The sequence below is a fragment of the Gavia stellata genome, chromosome 1 (assembly GCF_030936135.1).
Source record: "Gavia stellata isolate bGavSte3 chromosome 1, bGavSte3.hap2, whole genome shotgun sequence".
Lineage (NCBI taxonomy): Eukaryota > Metazoa > Chordata > Aves > Gaviiformes > Gaviidae > Gavia > Gavia stellata.
The window spans coordinates 77,157,321-77,183,117 of record NC_082594.1 but is presented as its reverse complement, the minus strand read 5'-3'; positions in this window follow the sequence as shown (position 1 = coordinate 77,183,117).

The window sequence follows — 25,797 nt, the reverse complement described above, 5'->3', positions numbered from 1 at the left end:
TTATAAACCAAAAAAATCCGGCAAAAAATACACTTCCAGAAATTTGGGGTCTGTACTCACATTTGCAACTTAGGCCCATTTCTATGCCAAGGTGATGTCATGAACTTGACTTGTGAAAAACAGGGCAATTTGTTTTTAGGACAGTAAACATGTTCCAGGTTTTACTTTGGGAAAAGAAAAAAGATGTAAGATTGCAGAATTATGAGTGATTATTTTTTTTTCCCTGGGATAAACTATAGACCCAACCTTTTTATTTCTTTATTAAAAAAAAAAAAAAAAAAAAAAAAGAAAAAAAAAGAAAAAACCCTCAGACCAGAGAATGGATTTTTCAGGCAAATGCTGTCCTCTTACTAACTTTCTGAACAGAAACTTCATAGACATAAACAAGAGAAATATGGAAACTCAGAAACTCTTCAATAACTTGCAAAAGAAAGAAATAGAAGCAAAGAAAAAGAAAACACCAGAAGCCAGCAGACACACTGCTTTTTCCAATACTCTTCTCCTTCAGTCTCAGGACCACGTCCAAATCTGTTAAAGAAATTGTTCAGTACACACCGTTTGCAGAGTTGATTGGCACAGATCTTCATCAGTAAACAGCAGGGTTGCTTTCACAGCTCAGACTGTATCCAGTGTGAGTGTGAAGCAGTTAAAGTAAACCTCTAACAAGCAGCATAAATTTAAAGTGCCTTCCTTCTCTTTTAATGATCTGTTGGCTTACTGATTTCTTTTCCAATCTGGATTCAGGTTTGGATTCAGTGCCTGGACTGAGGAAAATTGCAGCAGCAGAAGTTGTTCATTTATGTTTTCTTTCTTGTTCTTCCTTTTTATTTGTGATCATTCGTTGTCCCTTCTGCTCCCTGTTGCAGCTGTAAGTGTAGAGTTAATAGTTTCAAAGGTACCAATAGTTTACTTGATTAACCTTTTTTTTTCCTACGTCTTGCATGTTGTACAAACTCATGAGTTAGGCTATATGAGGCCTAGGCAGCACTTGGGTGAGATTTAGCCTGGAAGAAAGCTCAGAAAGATGGTGTCACTTCTTCAGAACTGGCTTCTGTTTTCAAACGCCTTCTTTGTTGTTACAGGACCATCTGATGTATTTGGACATTACACCTTACAGACTGTGCAATAAAAAATTGACTAATCAGGAATAATGAGATGACCTTCAAAAACAGTAGATGTCAAATATACATATTTTTAATAGAAAATATTTCAGCAATATATTGTGGTGGTTTTTGAGGAGAAGAAAGTGATTTTCATTGTTCTTCTTCATCCTCCCACAGAGTGATAGAAAGAGGTTATTACTACTTTGTGGAGGTGCTGTGTAGCACCAATTGTGGCATATCAATGCACAAGGATCATAAAATCACTTACAGCTTTCAGACTCTAATATATATATAGGATAGCAAGGATATGGATGATAGTCCTTCCAGGGGGCTGCCTAGGGAGAGACAGTCTGCCCCATGCATCACAACCACCTCTGCTAAGACAAAAAAGAGGGTAATTGATGTCGGCGACTCCCTTCTGAGGGGAACAGAGGGGCAAATATGCCGACCAGACCCAACCCACAGGGAAGTCTGCTGCCTCCCTGGGGCCCAGGTCACTAGGAAACTCCTGGTCTGGTACGGCCCACTGATTGCTACCCACTGTTGATTTTGCAGGATGGCAGCAATGAGGTTGAGCAAAGTAGCCTAAAAGTGATCAAAGGGACTTCAGAGTGCTGGGGAGACAGGTTGAGGGATCAGAAGCACAGGTAGTGTTTTCCTCAATCCCTTCAGTGGCAGGGAGGAACACTGAAAAGAACAGGAAAGCGAACCTGGTTAACACATGGCTCAGAGGCTGGTGTCGTCAGAGGAATTTTGGGTTTTTTGACCATGGGGCGGTCTACACAGCACTGGGCCTGCTGGCTGCAGATGGAGTTCAACTATCATCAAGGGGGAAAAGGATTCTTGCTCATGAGTTGGCGAGCCTCATCGAGAGGGCTTTAAAATAGATTCAAAGGGGGAAGGGAATGAAACCAGGCTACCTAGAGATGAGCCTAGGGGTGGCATGCTGATGCTGGGGGCCAAATCAATAGCCCAGCTCAAGTGCATCTACTCCAGTGCACGCAGCATGGGCAGCAAACAGGAGGAGCTGGAAGCCGTTGTGCAGCACAACAGCTATGACGTGGTCGCCATCACAGAAACATGGTGGGACGACTCACATGACTGGAGTGCTGCGATGGATGGCTATAAGCTCTTCAGGAGGGATAGGCAAGGAAGGAGAGGTGGTGGGGTGGCTCTGTATGTTAGGGAGTGTTTTGATTGTATAGAGCTCAACGACTGTGATGACAAGGTCGAATGTTTATGGGTAAGGATGAGGGGGAAGGCTAACAAGGCAGATATCCTGCTGGATGTCTCTTACAGACCACCCAACCAGGACAAAGAAGCCGACAAAGCGTTCTACAAGCGACTGGCAGAAGTCTCACAGTCGCAAGCCCTTGTTCTTGTGGGGGACTTCGACTTACCAGATGTCTGCTGGAAATATAACACAGCCAAGAGGAAAGAGTCCCGGAGGTTACTGGAGTGTGTGGAAGATAACTTCCTGACACAGCTGGTAAGTGAGCCTACCAGGAGAGGTGCCCTGCTTGACCTGCTGTTTACAAACAGACAGGGTCTGGTGGGAGAAGTGATGGTCGGAGGCTGTCTTGGGCTTAGCGACCATGAAATGATAGAGTTCTCAATTCTTGCTGAAGTAAGGAAGGGGGTCAGCAATACCACTACGACGAATTTCCGGAGGGCAGACTTTGGCCTGTTCAGGACACTGATTGAGAGGGTCCCTTGGGAGACGGTCATGAAGGGGAAAGGAGTCCAGGAAGGCTGGACCTTCTTCAAGAAGGAAATTTTAAAGGCACAGAAGCAGGCAGTCCCCAGGTGCTGTAAGAAGAGCCAGCTGGGAAGACGACCGCCTGGCTGAAAAAGGACCTTTTGCTGAGACTCAGGAAAAAAAGGAGAGTTTATCACCTTTGGAAGAAGGGGCAGGCAACTGAAGAAGAATACAAGGATCTCGTTAGAACATGCAGAGAGGGAATGAGGAAGGCAAAAGCCCAGCTAGAGCTCAATCTGGGCATGGTCATAAGGGATAACAAAAAATGCTTCTATAAATACACGAACAACAAAAAGAGAGCCAAGGAGAATCTCCATCCTTTACTGGATGAGGGAGGGAACATTGTCACCAAGGATGAGGAAAAGGCTGAGGTACTTAATGCCTTCTTTGCCTCAGTCTTTAACAGCCACACCAGGTATCCTCAGGGTATTCAGTCCCCTGAGCTGCAAGACAAAGATGGAGAGTAAAACAAAATCCCCATGATCCAGGAGGAAGCAGTTAATGACCTGCTATGCCTGCTGGACACTCACAAGTCTATGAGGCCTGATGGCATTCACCCAAGGGTGCTGAGGGAGGACTGGAGGCTTGCCGACGTGATGCCCATCTACAAGAAGGGCCAGAAGGAGGATCCGGGGAACTACAGGCCTGTCAGCCTGACCTCAGTGCTGGGGAAGATTATTGAGAGGTTCATCTTGAGGGTGCTCACAGGGCACGTGCAGGACAACCAAGGGATCAGGCCCAGCCAGCACGGGTTCATGAAAGGCAGGTCCTGCTTGACCAACCTGATCTCCTCCTATGACCAGGTGACCCGCCCAGTGGGTGAGGGAAAGGCTGTGGATGTTGTCTACCTGGACTTCAGTAAAGCCTTCGACACTGTCTCCCATAGTATTCTCATGGAGAAGCTGGTGACTTGTGGCTTAGACAGGTGCACTTTTTGCTGGGTAAAACACTGGCTGGACGGCCGAGCCCAGAGAGTTGTGGTGAATGGGGCGAAATCCAGTTGGCGGCCGGTCATAAGCGGAGTCCCCCAGGGCTCAGTTTTGGGACCGGTCTTGTTTAATATATTTATCGATGATCTGGATGAGGGGATTGAGTGCACCCTCAGGAAGTTTGCAGACGACACCAATTTGGGCGGGAATGTTGATCTGCTTGAGTGTAGGAAGGCTCTGCAGAGGGATCTGGACAGGCTGGATCGATGGGCCGAGGCCAATTGTATGCGGTTCAACAAGGCCAAGTGCCGGGTCCTGCACTTTGGTCACAACAACCCCAGGCAACGCTACAGGCTTGGGGACGAGTGGCTGGCAAGCTGCCCTGCAGAAAAGGGCCTGGGGGTGTTGATTGACAGCCGGCTGAATATGAGCCAGCAGTGTGCCCAGGTGGCCAAGAAGGCCAATGGCATCCTGGCCTGTATCAGAAATGGTGTGGTCAGCAGGAACAGGGAGGTGATCGTGCCCCTGTACTCGGCGCTGGTGCGGCCGCACCTCGAATCCTGTGTTCAGTTTTGGGCCCCTCACTACAATAAAGACATTGAGGTGCTGGAGCGTGTCCAGAGAAGGGCAGCGAAGCTGGTGAGGGGTCTGGAGCACAAGTCTTATGAGGAGCGGCTGAGGGAACTGGGGTTGTTCAGTCTGCAGAAGAGGAGGCTGACGGGAGACCTCATCGCTCTCTACAATTACCTGAAAGGGGGTTGCAGAGAGGTGGGTGTCGGCCTCTTCTCCCAAGTGACTAGCGACAGAACTAGAGGAAATGGTCTCAAGTTGCACCAGGGGAGGTTCAGGCTGGCTATTAGGAGAAACTTCTTTACTGAGAGAGTGATGAAACACTGGACCAGGCTGCCCAGGGAAGTGGTGGAGTCACCCTCCCTGGAGGTGTTCAAGGAACGTGTGGATGTGGCCTTGTGGGACATGGTTTTATGGGCATGGTGGTGTTGGTTGATGGTTGGACTTGATGATCTTACAGGTCTTTTCCAACCTTAGTGTTTCTGTGATATCAGGAGAGGTTTTGTTTTCATTTTTTACTTTTAAGAAACTGTACACTGCTAGGAGCTAGGGGAGAGAATGAAAGAAGGAGCTATGCCCCCTAAACATCATAAAGAGGCTTTTTTGAGAAGAAATAACATCTATTGTGTTCTTGTCAATACTAACACTCAAAAATGCCGTATGTAAATGAAACATATTTGCTTAGGTTGCATAATGATGAACACAGTGTAAAAACATAGATATATTTTGAGGAGTCAAGCCATATAGTAAAACAGGCATGTTTTATCTACTAGCGTATTTGAAACCCCAACTGTATACAGTTGTTATAGCAGAGGTAGATGTTGGATTAATGTAATTTTATATGTACATATAAATGACATATATCTGCCTACACACGTATATGTATATACCTATCTAAAAATGTAACTTATTTGCTTTCTTCCCAAATTGGATTTTACTGAACTTAAATCAAATAATACTAAATCAGAGCTTCCCCTTACATTAAATTCTGAAATTCCCGTTTCATTCTGAGGATGCTGAATTTGAATTTTCATCAGCACAATCCTCCCAAGCCCGCACTGGCAAGTCCACAAAAGCATTTTCCTTAGAATATTTTATTTTGGGGGTTCACTGTTTATGAAGTGAGATATTTAGCTGAGAATCATGGTAATGCACAAGAACTGTTTGCCATAGATATTGCCTGTGGCAGCAGCTACTGTGATCTTAGCCAGCACATGATTTTTTAGAACTAGTGAAGCTGACCATGTGCAACAGTAGTCCATTTTACTACTTCAGTAATTGTAAAGGTGATATATCCAGCATAGATAAGAATGGGGTCCATGTGATTTTCCTTGCACTCCAACTTGTGGTGGATGATACTGCTTATAATTTGTATTACAAATTATTTAACACAGACCATGATTTGGTGCTATCTGGGTGGGCTATGGCCACAGCTACCTGAGGCAATGCCCTTCTGTTAAAAGTAGTGGAAATGGTGTTGTCTCAGAAATGTACCTGGCACCAATTCTCTTAAAATGCCTGATAAAGATTTATATGTATAAACCGTACTCTAATACAGCATATGTGTTAATGATGCTTGGAGAAAATGACAAAGAAATAGCTAATAGAAAATCCCTCCAGAGATATTTCAAATAAGCATGTTGGACTGATGTTCATTTGATTCTCCATTAATGCAAAACTGGAGTAGTCATTACACCACTCAACAGGAAGTTCACTGTTCTCCCATAGTGACTAAGTGGTGTCTGACACCTTCTGCTTGTTTGTTTTATGGCACAGTTCTGTAAGGTGGAAAGCAGGGAAGAAACAAGCTTCGTGTTTTCATTTACTAATAGTGTTATGGAAGACTTAACAATATTTTCAAGTAAAAAACCAAACCAAAGCAAAACATCTCCACTAGAATAGATATAAACCATCACAACCTCAACATATACATTTGTTTAAATATTTCCCTTTTTTTTCTGTTTTTAAACCATTGTTTTTGTATTTTTAGATATAGGACAAACCATAGTTACAGAAGGCAGGTTGTGGAAGTTACAAAGCCTGGTCATGGATTTGCCCACAGAAACTGGGTAAATTGGTTAAAAACCAAAGGTTTTTTTGATAAGTACTTTCTAAAGTTTACTTTTTAAACATGCAGTAACAGTGGAAACCTGATTTGAATGGAAGTCTTGCGTGTTTCAGGATTTATAGGTCTGTGTTATTGGACACTTACATGTGGACACTTGCAAGTACAGAATTCATGTACAAGTGGGCACACCCAGACACTTTGCAGCAAGCTATTTTTCTGAGCAATCTCACTAGAAATGATTGAATTTCCATTCAGGGATGCTAGAAACACTTTCCACTTTTCCTAAATACTGTAGGGGGCCAGTTTTGAGTTATATGCCTCAGTATGCAGTAGAAATATATTTTGCCAGTAAGTTTCTGAATCTGAGCTTTTCCCATGTCAATTTCAATCTTTCATTTGGAAGAGACGAAGTTGTAATGCAATAAGCAGCATTAATTTCATGCAAGGTATGTCCAAACCCTGCCTTCTTTCGTTCCTTAAAAAAGTTTGGATACCATCCCTGGAACTGTTTCTGCAAATAATTCTAGGTAGCTATACCAGGGACTGTAGTTATACCACTAGTTTTTTGAAATTGTTACATAATTTACAGACTTTCCTCATGATGTGGTACAGGGTAACATAGTGTATGTATAAATCTGAAATATCTTTATATCCAGAAAATGCATATATTTCAGAATAACTGCAGAATTTTTCTGTTGTAACAGCCAATTGAAGATCACCGCAGAGTGTTCAGGGCTTAGGAGTTTGACCGTGAGTTTCTTTGGGAAGATGTTTTTATGGAGAAATTGATACAGAACATGGACAGATGTTAGGACTGATTCTAGGAGAGTATTCATCTACAAAGATAATTGATTGTATATATACCAAGCAAATCTCAGAAGGGAAGAGATTTCATCTTGTAAGTGATGTAACTGAGTAGATATAAACAGACTTCTCAAGTTTCTTTTCTCCAAAATTTCAAGACCTGTTCACCCACTTGTGCGAGTGGGAGATGGGAAGGAGAGAGGGGTGTGGCAGGAGAGATGCAGCAGCAGACCTTCTCCACGTGGGACTCTGTGGGCAGCCAAGCCCACATCACAGTGCTGGGACCTCACTTCTGCTCTCAGACCAGCAGCAAACAAATTGGCTGCCTGGTGGGGCACTAGCATGGCCACCGGTGGACTTCCAGAGGCAAAGTCAGGGCACTTGTGTCTTGAAGTAAAAAGCTCCAACAGACATGCAGCCACTGTGAAAGACACAGCCCTTGCACACTTACTAGGGGGTAATTTTTCTCACCTTGGCAAGGTCCATTCAAGTTCCAAATCCACTCCTTCTTCACCTCCTTTTCTCAGAGTTTACCAAGCAAAACAAAACCAAATCAAACCAGAAAATCCTTGGGAAAAAAATCACATATTTCAGGGCCGGAAATGAATGGGATGTCTTTAGTGACACAAACATAATAAAATGTAAGTAGCACAAAAAAGTGGCAGATCATGCCTCAGAAGTATGGTGTGTTTTACCAGGAACCAAGAACCAGGCAGGTTCTTTCTTTTGAACAAGAAAAATCTGTTGGTATGTTAAGGCTAAAATGATTAAAGGATTTCTCAGAATCTTAATCTACATAAAATTTCCAAGTGTAGTTACTAGAAATTTGTATGATCCAATCTTACAGATTTGGAGAGCATTAAGCTTTGATTAGTGGACCTGTTAGGAGGACTGTGACCAGTGGAGCCTTCCTGGTCTATAGTAGCATTCATGTCTCCAGATCTGGAGGGAGTAAGTAGTAATAATACATTTTTCTCAGCTCTTAGATAAGCAGAATATAATGTAGCTGGGTAAGACAAAACTAAAACCTGGTTTATGATTTCTCTTGAGTAATCCCAGTTAATCAAGCTTTCCAATCCCTTAAGAAGATCCAAATCTAGAAGGAAGGACATTGATGAATTAAAGCCTTGCTTTAGACATTATACAGACAACAGCTTTTTATATTAAAAAGTCAGATCATCTGGTTTATTTATAGTGGAAAAATACAGCAGTTGTTGACCTTCTTTGTAAAATGTTGAAATTTCCTGTCTTTCTGTATATACCGATATAGCGAGGTCAAACAAACTGTAGGAGGGGTATGTGGAAGAGGAAGTTAGCAGTAGATAACAGAAGGACCCATTTTTCAAGGAAGAACATGGACGAGTGTTTGGCACAAGATGAATAGGAGAGGGCTTCATGCATGGAAGACCAAATTATTAAGATTGAAAGCAAAGAAGGAAGAGAGAAAGCTCTGCCTGTCTGGGTAGGAAGGATCCACAAGGTTTAGGATATGAACCCAGATCTGGGATGTCTGTAGACACAATGATGTGATACCTGGAAGGGGAAATTACTGAGGACCAGCATGCAACTTTCTGGGATTATTCTGGTTGTGTTCTCGTATTTATCATAGAGTCATAGAATCATAGAATGGTTTGGGTTGGAAGGGACCTTTAAAGGTCATCTAGTCCAAACCCCTTTCATTGAACAGGGACATCTTCAACAAGATCAGGTTGCTCAGAGCCCTGTCCAACCTGACCTTGAATGTTTCCAGTGATGGGGCATCTACCACTTCTCTGAGCAACCTGTTCCAGTGTTTCACTACCCTCTTTGTAAAAAATTTCTTCCTTATATCTAGTCTGAATCTACCCTCTTTTAGTTTAAAACCGTTACCCCTTGTCCTATTGCAACAGGCCCTGCTAAAAAGTTTTTCCCCATGTCTTTTATAAGGGCCCTTTAAGTACTGAAAAGCTGCAATAATGTTTCCCCAGAGCCTTCCCTCCTCCAGGCTGAACAGCACCAACTCTCTCAGCCTTTCTTCATAGGAAAGGTTTTCCATCCCTCTGATTTATACACCATTGCCTTTAGCAGCTGTCTCCTGATAACACCAACTTTCAGAAATATGTGAGCTTGTCCATTCCCAGTAGATCAGGGTTCAGTAAAAAGACAGTAAAAAGATCTGCTGTGTAGCAAGCACTGAGAGTGACATTCCATCAACCTCTCTGCAGATGAGAGTTTCCCAGTAGACCCACCACATTTCGTTTTTTGTTGTTCCACAATTATTTGTAATATGTTAAATGCCACTGAAATAATTCCACTGTGAAATTAAATTTTTAGTTATTTCCATGCTGACACTCCGAAGTTGTAGTAATGGTTAATGGAACTAGCAAGATAACCAAAGATGATTTTACCTGCTAAATATTCAGTAAGAAAGCATTTCTGACATAGAACAGCACATATCAATTCATTTTAGATATAGTCAATTACAAAACCGCCAGTATTTTAGACCAATGATGGAATTTTCTGAACATATTAAATGCATACTCACTTGTAAAGCACTGTAACTCTGTCAGTTCAGGACATACCACATTACTTTCAGACCATTAATTCGTTTTCATCAAGCCACAGGAAGCAATAAGGAATCTCTTTTAAAGCCTAGGAAGCATGACAACATTTTCAAATCGTTATATGCAACAATAACGTTCAACAAAAGGGTTCATTTTTGGACAAAAATATTCCCATAGTTCAGCCAGCTCTATTTGTTTCACTGTTTTGGTGTCCAGCATTATAATGATCATACAGTTCAGTTATGTTGTTTATTATCTTCTTGGGAATCTCTCAAGAACTTCTAAAACAAAAATAATTGTCAGTCATCCTAAAAAAAAAAAAAAAATGACATCTTGCAATGTAATCTGCATATATGTGTTCTTTCTGTGGAGATCCCTGACACGTGAAGTATTCAGCATTAGGGGAAATGAAGGTGGCTTTCTGCAGTTGCTGGTAATCAGCCCTGAGCAAAGTTAAGTCCAGACCAAAGCATAGCTTAAATCCTCATGGTTACTCCCCAGCAAGAGATCACTGCCCAACATAACGGTGCAGAGGGCACTGCTAGGTACTCTGCTTCTGCAGTGGAGAGTCCACACCCACACAGCATATGACTTGGCCTGAGTCTCTCCTCAGCCCTGTGTGATGCCTTGTAGCCCTAAGAAGTATTCTATCTTTTTTTTAGTTCAGGGTGCCTAAGATGCAAAAGACCTGTGTTGTAGTCAGAGTGGTATAGCCAAAATGATAGCATGATTGAAAGACAAAATGTATGCTCAAGTGTTCATCGATTTATAGTGCTGAGCTCTAAAACAGTTAAGGGATGATGAGAATGATAGTTTTTGCTGCCGCTGCTTTTGAGACAAAAACCTCCGTCTGAGGAGGTGTGCTGTAACATGTCCAGCAGTGGTCAGCCACACAGAACAGCATAACAATCCTACTTAGACTGGCAGAAGAGGTAAAGGAGAGAGTTCCATGATTCAGTATTGTCAAATTTAAAAAGAAAGAATAATCTACACCCAGAAGAAGAAAAATTAATATCTTTATTTCAGGTTAATTACTTGTTTTTCATTAGCTAAACTAGGATTCCACAGTGATGCATCAATAAAATAATAATATAATAAAATAATAAAATAATAATTCTGGCATCTGGGGTGAATTTCAGTAACTATCAGATTCATCAGAAAGGACAGGGAACACTCCCACACTACCATAGAAGATAGTCTGAGCTTTTGGTCACTCATGGGAGCTGAGAGAAATCAGTCTGAATCCTTTCAGGCAGGGGGGGAAGGTGACCCATGGTCTCCTACCTGCTTCTTTGACTTCCCACAATTACCAAAGAGTTTACCTTTGGTAAGACTGTCCAGTTGCAATAAGAAGCAAAAGGAGGAAATTATAAGTAAAGAGGTAGTTCACGCTGCATGTTGCATAAAGACCATTTCGGCAAGTGCGCTCTGTGAAGAAAACTCCTTTCCCTTCAGGTAAGCAAGGCAAAACCATACTTAGTTTATGTATCCTGACACGATATGTGATACTCCTCTACTGCTCAGCACCACAGGACTCAGGTGACTGTGGGGCTGCCCCAAATCAGAACTGTAAAGATCCCTAAGATATGTAATACTAATGGACTTAAGGCTCCCACAAGCTTTAAGCACCTCTAGGATTAGATGAGATCGAAGCAAAAAATTTTTTATATTCAACTATTCTCTACATTGCAATAAGCTAAGATAAAAGAATACCAAATGGCTATTTGCAGTGCAGATGTTCTGGAGCTAAAAATTTGGAGCTGAACGCAATATTCTTATCTTTTTATAAGGATGTTTAAATTAAGGGGTTGGATTCAAGCCTATCTCTGATTTATATGTATCTTACATAGCGTGCTATATATATATTTAACGATACAGTTCTATTATTGGCAGCTTTCCTTCCAGAAGATTAGCAATGTCTGGCACTTATGTACAGTTACAAATATACAGATCTAATAAATATGTCATTTAGCCTAACATAATATGTTTGAAATAAACCATGCCAAGAAGTATTTTTTAAAATATGGCAGCTGTCATATTTTTCTCTGAAGACAGGAGCCACTAGGGGCCACCATACACCTCAGAAAAATGAGGGTTTGTTCCCAGGGGAAAATCTTAAAACACATTCCACATGTATATAACTGATTTCACCTTTCCCATCAGATTTATTCGCAAAATTTGCAAAGAAAGGGGGTTCTTGTAATTAGGTTTTCCTTTCTATCTCATTCATTTCCAGTGGCACAGTTGTGCACGTGTTCATGCCAATGAACTGAAGGTTGGGAAGCACTAAATGGTGACCTCACTTCAGGAAAGATGCTTTCTCTGTGAATTACTCCGAATAAAATGAACTGTGTTCAACATTAGTTTTAAAAATTATGAAAATAGCAAAGTAGTCTGCTTTGTGTTTTCAAATAGGTGCCTTTTAAGAGAAGACCATACAATTTTAACAATGTGCCAAAACTGTAATTGAAGTTATGATGCATTGCAATTGCTTTCATCAGAGCTAGCTCTTCACTTGAGGTCTTTAGGATTTTCAAGGAAAATGTTCTGTTCAGTCACTCAGCTACCTACTTGTAATATACACAACTTCTGCAGGAATCACAGTAAAAATAACATTTAGAAAAGTTATCTTGTTTCTTTGGCAGAGGCTGCATATACATAATTTTCCACCTACAGCCCTTCTCTTTATCCACACATTAATCCCAGTTGAATAGTAATTGACAATAAAGAGCATCCTGTAAGACTGAGTCCTTTGTTAGTGTTAGAAACAGAACCCTGAAATCCTGAGTGGAAAGAGTTTGTTTAAAACAGTAGACCATTTAGATTTATAAGAGAGAGAGAGAGAGAGATACACACACACACAGAGCTAGTTGGGTATTTGGGCAGGTGTTAAGTCCATATATTTATTGATGATATGATTCCATTGAACCCAGCAAAACAGGCTGTATAGATTCCCACAACCTAGCCAGTAAGATTCATGGTTACCTTCACATTTGTTTATGTGTTTCATGTGAGAAATTTAAAGCTATATTAGCAAATTTCTAATATAAGCTACTAGAATTCAAATTCCAAATAAAACCTTTTATTCTTTTTCCTGTTTCCATTTGGGATATTCTATACAGAATACTGGGTTTTCCATTCTCAAAATGTTTACATTTAGGCAAGTTCTTAGCCACAGTGGAAGGATTAAAAATACCAATTTATACCAATTAATATTTCTCAATTAAGATCATGTGGCATTCACTGGAGTCATAATGAGACTCGTATTAAAATGAGGTTGAATCTTGCACTTTTACATTTCTTCCCTTTTAAACGCAAAAATAGTTCTTTAGCTGCCAGCAGCCTTTCTTTCTTCTGGTTATTCCCTGATCTGTGTCCAGCCAGCTGAACAGCCTCTGCTGAATTGCAGAATGGAACGGCCTTCAGCTGCCATTGCCTTTCTGGAGCAGCCTGGACACAAAGAAGATTTTATTGAGGAAGCTAATGCGTGCTGTTATGCTATGTTTCATATTTGCAGTGCCTATCAGTTTCAAACTGTGGGCTGCTCCTTTGACAGTGTGAGACAGTCAAAGAAGGTTTTAAATTTTGTTTAATACTTATTGTCTTTGTCCTCATTTGAGAACAATTTAAAGCATGAAATTACTGGGAAATTTAAACTCATATTGAAGCTCTTAGCCACTGAGGCTTTGTTAAGCCACTGATGTTCTCTGTAACGCAGCATCCTCACGTTCATGATCTGTGCTCTCACAGGTAAAATTCAATGGTCAAATACAATGAAAAGACTGCCTCTAAGAAGAGAGGGTGATTCATGAGAGGGCTAGAGATCAAATGTTGTTCCTGCATGTTCTTTATTTTCTGAAAAGTCAGAACCTCAGTGTAAGATGATAGCATAAGAATAAGAAGTATGAAACTGTTACCAAGTGTAATACCCCAGGACAGTTACAGACTGGTGAATTCTGGCATAAAATACTGATCAAGACATAAATCATAAGTAGGGGTAGCAGAAGCATGTATGATTTAATACAGAGTAAACCCTGCTCTTCGGTGGAATAGTACCATCTATCACAAACGGTGTCCTGGATTTTCAAAGGATCCTCTGTATATTAGGCATCAACTTTTTGAGAGCATTCAGCAGGATTTGATGATTGTACTCCCTTAAGAGCTAAATGTTGCTTGAATATTGGAAGGTGAATATACGTGAGGGAAAAGATGTGGGGAAAGACCTCAGTATCAGTTATTCCATTCACACATGTGGAGCTGTGTTCTCATTCCTTCACTCTCAAACACACCGTGTACTAGAAATTTTGCTGCTCTAGCTGAACGTAAACGATAATCAGCAATACATAACTGCCATGCTGGTGCCAAACTTCAAGCTGAGCAGTATCTCACTGTCAAGGGCATAGTGCCTTGAGCAACATTTATGTCTCGTGTTTTATGTCTTCCTCAGAAGAAAAATGCTGTTAATTTATGGGCCCATTGGGAAGGGACTCCAAGACACAGTGCCCACTTCTAAAACTGGTTTTGTTTGCTCTTTGCTGGTGTTTTTGTTTTCAGTGCAAATAGCTTTGATCATAAATCCATAGCCAACTTCTTTTTTTTTAATGGATTATATGATGTGTGTCAGAGTTCACCTTTTAAACAGTAGGGATGAAAAATGTTTTGTCCTCTCATGTTTTAGCTCTGGAAAATGTATTTTTAATTTTTGCTTCAGACAATTGCTTACTTAAATGAAGACGTCATTTTCTGAGGCCTAAAATTATTACAGAATTTGGTAAAATTTCAGCAACAAGTTTTCTTCGGGGGTGAGTCAGAAAGTTGAAGGGTTTCATTTCTGGCCTCATAACATATCTAGAGTTTTTAGACCTCTTGTAGTGTTTCCATACTTTAGTCATAGCATTTCTGTTTAAAAATAATGAAACTGTAATTTTAGACTGTTTTTGAAGAGTTTTAAAAAATCAAACCTGAATCTGAAGCTATGCTAAGTTAGGCTGACATTTTGTGTTTGTTTTTCATTGTTCAAAGGGAAAAAAACCCACATGGATTTCATATGATGTTAGTAGGAGTTCCTCCCACTCCCCAGATAAGCAAGTAAATGAAGGTTTACTCATTGCCATAGTTTTATTTATAACTTTTCCAATGGCACCTTCCATCTCTTGCTTTTTTTGACTCAGCTACCTGCAGACTGCTTTTTGAGAAGACGTCTCCTCAGGATATCATGTTTCAGTGAATCTTTCATTTCTCCTTCACATGAATGCATAACTTCTGTTAGCAGGACTTTTTTCTTTCTCTCCCCTCTACCTTCCAGAAACCGCTCAGCTCATTTACTTCCCTGTAATACTCCCTGTTCCTAGGCTGACCCTTTAACTTACCTGTCTGCTTTTACCTCCTTCAGTTCTTCTGGACCACCATTACATGTTTGTGTTACTTTTGCTCTTTCTTGCTCCAACAGCTTGCGCAGATTTGGTGTGAGGATCAAAGCATCATTTTGCATCTGTGCCCCCAGTAAGGAACTCTTGGGCACAGTGTTTCACCGCGCCCCGCCTCCCCTCCCTGCCCCCTCCCTTCCCCCCCACTGTCAGGGCTGCTGCTGATGGACGAGATGAGCCCCCCACCCACGTGCAGCAAGCTGGAACTCCCTTTTTCGCAATCCTAGCAAAACATCCCTCTTTCGTGACTCCCAGAGGAAGTGAATGAGTTGTTACAATAATGGAGGGAAGGGAGAAAAAGCTGCCAGTTGTTTCCACCTCTGGACATTTTGGTTGCAAGGAGGGGGGTTGCTGTGTGGTTGGGAAAGGATGCTGTGCTATTCTGAGATCTCGAAACAGGAGGATGGTAAACAATTTAATTTTTTATTTCCGTGTTTACAGATATGGGAGATGATCTGTCTCATTGGTCCTCGGGACTCAGAAACTGCTTAACAAAATCTGCCGTCTTTTGGGGGTTTAAGGTTGTTCTTTGGACAGGAATATAATGCACACTGACCGTTCTGAGGTTCAGTTACCCGTTTTGCTTGCAACCACATCTCAAACACGTATGCAGGGGCCCTGCAGTGCGGGGGGCATGTTGCCCTGGCCTGTCCCCCCGCTCGCAGGTTGCCTGCAGTCCGCCCGGATGCCTTTTCCCCGTTGGAGGCAGGGAACCGAGCAACGCTGAGAGCCTCAAGCTGCCGGCACCCCCCGGCCCCAGCCCTGACCCCGACAGCCGGGCTGGGGCCGCCTGCCCCGGGACTGCCCCGGGCCCCGGGTGCCCCAGAGGGGCTACAGGGCAGGAGGGTCTTCTGCAGAGACCTGCGCTCCTCAGCCCCTCGGGAGGCCTCTATATTTTGCCATTAATGAGCTCAGAGGACCGTTAATGAGCTGGTAACGCTGTTTCTAGGCCCATGTGGGGAGAAACTCATAGCACTCAAAGCAAAAGAAAGCTGTGTCGGAAGTTGTGTGTCCTACAGGTAAGTGCTAAGAAGACGTCTTACTGTAACAATTAGACGTGGAGTTTCATCTCTGGCGCATTAACACGTATGAACGTCACTTCCCAATTTTAGATAGGGATGAGGCCCTGAAAGGTAACTCTTCTGCTTTACATTTTGTAGAGCAGATGAATCTGAGGTGTAGATCAACTCTCTCCTCCCATGTGGTGAGGTAAAAAGTTCAACATTTTTCTCCCTTTTTCCATTCGGCCCTACATAGATCAAAATTGATTTATCAGTTACGTATCATTATGGACAACCTAGGAGCCAGGTTTATTCAAATGCTGTCGGAGAGGCACGCTGTTACTTACACCTACTGCACTGAAAATGGAGTACCCCCATCAGAGAGCCCGCTATCGGCAGCTGGGACCCATCAGTTACCGCTGGTACGTCCAAGCAGCCAGTAACACAACCCCTCCCAGGAGAAATAGGTACTGTAGTGATACTTGATTCAGGAGGCCAAGCTTTGGCTGCTTCTGCATTAAAGAGGAAATAAATCGTGGGCTTCTTTCTGCAGGTCCCTGAGAAAGCAGTTATCAGATAGACAAAGAAAAGATTAAATATCCTAATGCAAAAAGCATGAAGGTAAGACAGTGAGAATAAGTAACAAAGTAATGATTTTTTTCCCCTTTTTTTCCCCATTATGCCTATATGAACTTTTTTTCCTGATTCTATAATCTTTTCTAGAAAAAGTCACCTGCAAGTATGTCTGACCAGCAGAGGTTATAGTCATTGTGGCTATGATTGTTGCTTACAGCATCTGCTTTACACTGATACGTAAGCTCATGTCAGAAAGAACCATTTAAAATTAGCACTAAGATACTGTAAATTTAGATAACATTGAATAAATAAAAATACAAAGGACAGAAGAAAAAAAATGGCACACAGACAAATAACAAATCCGTTCACCCATGTCTTAGTTCTTGACACCCCAAACTGAAAACGAAGGTTGCTGCTTTGAAGAGTGCTGAACTAATTAAATTCTGCTGTTGAAAACCATGTTCACATAACAGGCTGTTGAGATGGCAGGATCTTGTTATCACTTGGGGAGAGAACCATGATTCCTATGCATTTTGGCTGGCAAACAGGGTGACTTATGTCAAGCTATGTATATTCATCAGTACTCTGAAGGATTACTCTGAAGGATACTTTTATACCAGACTGTTTATACCAGGTTAATTTTAATACAAGAGTGACATGAAACTTTACTCCTCAGTTAAGTAAGTTTGGTGTGTGGTTAGAGATTAAATAGAAAGGTGTTTCCAACTTTATTTTTGGTCTGGAGATGATTTTACGCTAATAACTTTCACACATTGCATGTTGTACCTAATCAGTGTTTATTTTCCCTGGGTTATAGTAACATTTTCTATTAATGTATTTAACAGTACCAGCTACTAGCATTGTGCAGGGTCTGTGCGTATGACTTAAAGAATACACATACATGAATGCAAACTACTCAAATGGGACCACGTTCTTCCTTAAACAATATTGAAACAGGAAAATGCAGGTAGTGCACGGGGAAAAGAATTAGACCCTGAGACTCTCCATTTGATCCATGTGTATAAAACATGGTACATGAGTATGATTGGCAAGGGCTGCAGTAATCCTAGACTTGTTGCCCTGGTTCTGACACCTCCATGGTTATGAACTTAACATGTGGTATGTGCTTCATAAAACAATTCTGCCATTGTTAAGCTTCTTTGCACAGACAATGAACAGATTTATTGGACTATGCACACTGTGCATGAAAATTCAGTCTCTAAGGATTACATTTTGTTTGCCAGAACCTGAGCTATTTCCAGTACATTTCAGGACTTTCCACAATTGGAAAACATCTAACTGTGGGTGTGGGATAAACAGGGAGGAAAAAAAAAAGCCTATAACTGTTAAAATTTCCACTAATAGGATTGAAAGCTGGGATTAAATGGGCCTGAGATGGCAAAAAGCATTTCATGGAACATTGCATATCCAGAATTGGATATTCTTTTTTTACATGCAGCAGATTTGTGGCACATATCGGACAACATCTCTTTGTACGTGTAACACATATAAACCTACTTATCATCACAGAATCACACAGAATCACAGAATCATTAATGTTGGAAAAGACCTGTAAGATCATCAAGTCCAACCATCAACCCAACTCCACCATGCCCACTAAACCACGTCCCGCAGTGCCATGTCCATACGTTCCTTGAACACCTCCAGTGATGGTGACTCCACCAGTTCCCTGGGCAGCCTGTTCCAGTGTTTCACCACTCTCTCAGTAAAGACGTTTTTCCTAATATCCAGCCTGAACCTCCCCTGGCGCAACTTGAGGCCATTTCCTCTTGTCCTGTCACTTGTCACTTGGGAGAAGAGACTAACACCCACCTCTCTGCAACCTCCTTTCACATAATTGTAGAGAGCGATGAGGTCTCCCCTCAGCCTCCTCTTCTCCAGACTGAAGAACCCCAGTTCCCTCAGCCGCTCCTCATAAGACTTGTGCTCCAGACCCCTCACCAGCTTCGTCGCCCTTCTCTGGACACACTCCAGCACCTCAATGTCCTTCTTGTAGGGAGGGGCCCAAAACTGAACACAGGATTCGAGGTGCGGCCTCACCAGAGCCGAGTACGGGGGCACGATCACTATTTTATGGGTGTCTGCACTCAAAGTTTCTAAATCCTGATTAGGCAGAATAGCCTCTTCTGGTCCCTGAGTCACACATTCAAACACTGGAGAAGGTTGTGATTTCAGTCCTATCTTCCACACAGCGTTTCTCAAGAGGTGTAGGTAGTCCCCTGTCCGCTTTTCTTTTGTGGAGCTGCTACTATGAATCTTATCCCTTACAGATCCTCAAGGTTTAATTCTGAGTTGTCAGTTCAGAGCGGTGACGGACAACCTAAAAGCCAGTGTCAGGCTGGTAGGAATGGGTAAGCCCTTAAGCCTAACGTATCTAGGAAAAAGGAGGGCAGCCTGATCTGGCCAGGCAGAGAGACAGTGGCTCTCAGGCAAGAAGGGGCATAGGGAACTGAAGCTCTCCAGCATTGCTGCAGAGCCTTGAAAGAAGATCCTGGCAAGAATTAAAACATGCATGTGAACAGTTAGATTTAATGACATGAAAGAGAGCCACAAAAAGCAACTTTTTGATCATGACTGTTATCCCAGCATTACAGAAAAATAGGGTTGGACAAGATTTGCAGAGGTTGTATGGTAATTCTAATTTTTCCCTCTTATCCCTTAGAAGAATCTGTACATATGTTTGTCTAATCTGCCTGTAAGACATTGAGTAATTGAAACAATATAACTTCTTCACACATTTTGTTCATCTCTCCTTATTTCTAGGAATTTCTTGCTAATGGCTACCCTGAATCTCTTTGTAACTGAAGTTCATGTCATCTTGCTTTTGTCCATGAACCCAGAAAACAGATTTTTTCCTTGATTCTTTACAGAGTAATGTGGAACAATTTTTACTTTCTTGGGGACTATTATGATGTCCTCCCTCAGTTTTCTGTTCTCTAGTCAAAACAAGCCCATTTACAATCTTTTTGCTCTAAATCAGATTTTCTAACTCTCAGATCAGTCTCTTTTGTCTTCGTCAAGTGTTGTGTCTAAAACTGGACACATTATTCTAGCTAAGGCTGTAGCAATGCTGATTTGATTGAAGTATTACTTAACTTTTCTTATTTTTGTTTATACATCTCAGTATGCTGTGTGCTTCTTCTATAACAGCATGATACAGTTGACTCATGTTAGCTCCACATGCATGTCAAGATTCTTTCACAAAGAACGGCTAACAGCTTATTTTACAACTGTGCCTCTGTTGTTGATTATTCCTTCATGAGTGTAAAATCTTGTATTTGTTCTTATTGTGCCTCATTTTTTCAGACTATTTCTCCAGTCTGTCAAAATCAATTCCTAATCATGTCTTCTGGTTATTTTGTCATCCTACTCTGTCTTCTAATAGTCTGTAAATTTTACAAGCTTTTCTTTTCCATTCTCTAGGTTCCCAAAGAAATATTAAAGAGGACTAGAACCGGAAACAAACCAGTGTCTATTATACATTGTTCTATTTTTCTGGACTTGAAGTTATTGATAATTGTTAATAATAAAATTACAAACTAGAATGATAGCTTGAAATCTAAAAGTGAGGAGGCTTGAGGTATATTGTGTGCCCAGGAAAAAATGAAAACTTTGGAAGGTCAGACTTCATTTGAGATTGCAGACGCAGGAAGAGTTCTCTGAGGAATTCCTGTCTGACCGTAAATTAATGAGCAACATCTTAACTGTGGCACTTCGCCAGATTTAATTATGACAGATCAGATAGTAACTGGAATTAAAGATCCAAAAGTACAGATAGGACTTCTGGAAGATGCAGACTTAAGCACATGCAAAGGTTATGTCAGTCTGCATTAATCTGCAGAAATCAGTTAAGAGAGGCTGAAAGTACAAGAAGGAAGGCAAGATGTGGGTACACCAGGCGGATTGAGCAGTGGGACAGGCAGCTGGAAAACAGATTCTATAGAGTAGAAATACTCAGATCAAACAGCAGGAAGTCACAAAAACAAAGTGCACAAGAGATGAGAACATGCAGGCTCAAAAGATGTCCAGAATTCGGAAAACACTGTAAGAACACTGAGAAATGTAACCACTTTAGAAAAATTCACAAGCCAGAGCAAAAGAAGCAGAAGCAGGAAAACAGTAAAGAGGTGAGTGGAGTATGACAGTGAAGAAAAACTGCATAGAAACCCTGAGTGGCATTCATCTCACCTTTCTTCAGTAGTCTAAAAAGTGAATTATATCTTCTAAGCTAGATGCCTAGGCTTCCTCTGCAATCAGTGGTAAGAAATAGACATCTCCATAAAAAAGGAGGTTAAATAACCCTGCAGCCTGGGACATAGGCAAGTGGGGGACAGGGTGCTGTGGAGCTGAGTAAAATCATATATAAAATGGAGAAGATGCATAAGGAACAATTATTTTTGTTAGCAGTTGTCAAATAATAACAGAATTTGGTAACCAGTGCAGAAAGAGATGAAAAATGCAACTGTTTGTTTGTCAACATTTAAATTCGGGAGCAGCAGAAGTGGAAAATGATTCATCAATGTGCTGCTACAGTGTCCCAAGGAAGCTGCAAGTGATGGTCAGAGATGTCCAGTCATGCCTACAGCCCAGAGAAAAAAATAACTGCAAGCCAGGAGGACAAGAATCACACAGTAAGTATCACAACATGCTTGATCACTCTTCTTGAAGCATTTAGCATTTATCCCAGTTGGAAATGTCATACAGTACAAGATGGAGCTTTGATCAAATCCACTGTGGTTGTGCTGGTGTCTGGAGAGTCAAGAGAGAAACAGTAAGTGAAATAAACTTAGAAGTGTTTTGGGACATCAAGAGGAGTGTGCAGCCACCCAGGAGCTGATGCGAATTGCTATTTGTAATTACATGATTTTCAGCTATGAAGGAGGTTATAGGACATACATAACCCTTAACACTTTCACAGGCAGAAGGTGAATGAACTGAGGTCGTTGGATACAGAGCATGTATCAGCCCAAGAACTGAGATCGAGAAGACTGGTCCCATTGTAAAATACTGTTCCTACTTGAAGACTTGCTTAAACTTTCCTTCTTTTAGAATCTCAAATGACATATTGGCCGTTTACATAAATAAACTATACTCTTTATTTTGGCACATCCTTCAATGTTCAGCTGACAAGCACCTCAATCTAGCTGAAACTACTGAGTCAGCACCTTACGTTTGCCCAAATTAAGGATAATTTCAGTATTACACAGCATAAAATCAGTCTAAAATGTCAACTAAGCTAACAGGCCTGTTAAGTTCTGGGTCCACCAAGACTGTTAATGATGCTGTGGAAATTATCATATTTCATTCTGTGAGCTACCTTTCCACTTAATATCAATATACCTCAGTTTTCATCATATGTGAAGGGTTTTGCCTCTGTGTAGGTGAAGTTAGGCTGCTTATTTTTAAAAGTGGGAAATATGTGTTCAGTTCCAGTGTACTATTCTGGTGATTTCCTTTCTAAAATACCGAATGAGTCAAAACAAATACAAGAAAATCAGTGGGATATTCTACTAGGCTAATAAAAAGCAATTCACTTGGAAACGGTTGGCAGGCTGTTACTTGCCATGTCTTACTGGAGGAGGTGTAGGCAGGCTGAAGCAGAGCAAACTCCTTAGAGATCTTTCCATTCAGTGGATGAAGCCAGTATAGTTGACACAATATCTTCATGGAGATGGAGGTAACAGTTGTTTTTGAATCATACATGAAAACATGTAAGACTTTGAAGCAGTCGTAGTTCATATATATAGGATTTATGTATATACATGGTCTGGAACTTGACTTTTAATAATGAGGTGTTGAGCCACCACAGCGCGATCAGTGCAATTATTAATTCTGCGTCTAGAAGTGTTTCTATTATTTATTTCGATGTTTAACAAAAGAAACACATCTAAGACACTCTACTATTGGAAAATGAAAGGCAGTTTAGCTTTATGTTTATTTTAAAAATGCCTTTTAATAAGAGATATTGTGGATTCTGCTGGACAGGCTGAGGGAAAAGATGTTAAAGAAAAAGTTAATTTGTATGAAATTTAGAAGGAGCTGTGAATGAAGAGTAAAAATAGGATGCAAATTAATTCTGACCTGAAATGCCCTCTGATGATGGGAAAATACAGTTTGCTCAAGGATTTCACAGCTCTCTCATATAAATCCCTGCATAAGCATACGGGAGAATCAGTGGCATGACCAGGCTTTCTGCAATGCCACAGGTCACGCAGCCAAAATCTATTTTATTGTTGCATGGTGGGTCATATCCAATGGGAAAATATGGAGCACTGTTGGTTTTTACTGTTACTATATATTCAGATCAGCTTAATGTCTTGGAAAACAATCACGAGCTAAATTGGAAACTGTATAAAGGAGTAAAATGTACTGTTTACTGACCTTAGTTTGGCACTATGTTGCCATTTTGTCAGTCTTGGCTACCATTTCACATCAGGACCACAACATTGGCCAACAAAACCAGTGTTAATTATCTATTCTATGGGAGCATTAACACTCAATTTCACTGGGTATTCATTGTCTACCAATGAATTCAAGTGGTAACCATGTGTTAAATGTTAATGAGTATCATATAATTTACTCATTTTGATTATTATAGCTTTCACTAAGCTATGACGGAAAAAGAAGTGCTTTTTTCTTGTGGGGACAGGGCTTGTAAAATGTGTTGTGCATTTGTGATATTAGACTAAAGCCTGAAATGGAAAATATTAATCCACTTGGGTGACTTTACTCACTCAAGCAGCTTTATGATTATAGTACTGAAGTAGAAAAAGCCTTAAAATGCTTAAGCAATTAAGCTATTCTGTAACTGCTGTGTTTCTTTTCCAGGGTAATACATAGACTGCAAAGACAGTCTTCTTCAGAAGATGCCCGAGGAAAGAGTTTGTAACCTGGTCACTAAATGTGTCCTAGAACTAAAAAAAATAAATTAAATACTATGGTGGACCTACGGAACTTGAAGGCACATGCAAGTATTTGTTGAAGAGTTGCAGCATTAAAAAGGATTATTACACTTAATCACAATAGCTCTTTTGTCAGAAAATATAACTAACTTTAAAATGACCACCTTCATTTCAGTTGAATAGGGGAAAATCTGATTGGCAAAAAAATCTACAAAACCGACTGAAGGGAAGTGACCTTGTTTCCTTGGAAACTGGAATAAAACAACTGAAACTTTATACAACTTACATGGAAAAGATTGCGTAATAAGTAGAAATCTGTTTGCTGTAATTTATCTCTGAAAACATGTAGTCTTTCTTGTTGAATGTGATTAGTGGTACTTGAATCAAATTCGAGTGCTTCATCAAATTATCATTGTTTAAGTTGGTGGCAATTGTACTAATTATATGTATGAAGTAAGACTGATTTTCTTCAGTAGTATTTAACCTCAGTATTTAGTGTTTGTTATCCTTATGATCAAAGAAGACAGTTGTGCACCAGGATAGTTGAATCAAGCCTGGCGTAGGTATGTATATATACTTTAGTTATGCTACACGGGAGCTGTTTGGGGATTCAGGATTCATCCTTCTGGACCACTAATTGTTATTGAAGCTTCCCAGGCCATTCAGCCACAGGCTGGCGATAGCCATGTCCTCCAATCTGCTGAGGAATAGTTGCTACCTGATGGACAAACGGCTGTGAAATAATGTTCAATCTCATAATGTTCCAGTCTACAATACCAGGATAAAAGCTTTAACGTGGGGGAAGAATGAGATCACGTAGGGACCACACGCATTTTCCTTGCTTGCCTTTGTAGAAATGAGAGATGACTTCTCCATCCACAGTTTCTCAAAGCTGACTTGGAGGTCATTTCGACTCATCTCTCCATTCCAGATGTTGTTTTAAGGATAATATTGCTTTTCCTCAAATGGAAATGTAGTCCAAAACCTATCAAAAAACTAGCAAATCAGTCCTGTTTAGTGTGGTTTATCATCAGCCTGTAAGTGTTTGTGTACAGGAATTTCTTTTTTCTTTTTGGCAGTCTTAAACCCAATGAAATAGGAGCCTGAAGAGTTTAACCAACTCATCTGCAGATTGAAAGTGACTGCTAATATCAGTTACAAGGCTACCAGATGATTTTCTGCATAACACATTGGAAATGGGATATGCACATCAGCCTTGCAAATAAGTGGAATAGGGTTCTCCCAAACTCTGTTCTGGCATCAGAGCCCACAGCTATCTCAGAAGCATCAGAAACCGTATGGGAAAGGCCTCACAGAACTCTGCAGGCTAAGCTTGCACACTTGGCTTTCATTAGATCAGTGAAACTACACAGAAACTGAACCTTTGCACTTCATGAAGTATATCTGTCACATGTCCAAAAGATGTTGACAAGTGATCAGCCATCAGACATTTCTCCTTTCAGCTTTTGATAACAGCTGCACCATTCAGGTTCTGGGACAAGCTTGGTAATCAGAGTCCTGCAGGAAAGTAAATGCATTCTCTCAGTCAGGAGCTGCCATTTGCTTTGCAGATTTCTAAAAGGATGGCATATGTGCCAGGTTCCCAGGCCAGGCATCTTTCACAGGTACGTAAGCTCATGGATGCTCAGATCTCATGAGCTATTTGGTTTTCGCCAATCATCTCATCTACATTTGCAAGCTCAGAAATTATCAGGTTCCTCAAGAAGGCTGCAGGTCAACAATCATGTTTATTCTGAAGAGATATTAAAAATTTTAGGTCTAGCGCTACCTTAGTTTTTGAGATCTGTAACTGGTCTTTGCATTTGGCCAGACCCAGACTGGCCCATGCACCAGATTGAATCAATACCGGTGCATTCATGTGGTGTTCATCAGCTTAAGCCTGAAAACCGTTAGTGCTGATCTTTCTTTTAACATTGTCTGATCTGAACTTGTAGAAAATCTTGTTATAAACCACTTACCCGAGGTCTGATCAGCGCACACTGAGTGCTTGGGTTTTGTTTATCCTGTGAAGTTGGTGATATACATCAAGTAAAAGACAGTCCTACACATGAAGTGCTCTTGTGCAGCAAAATAT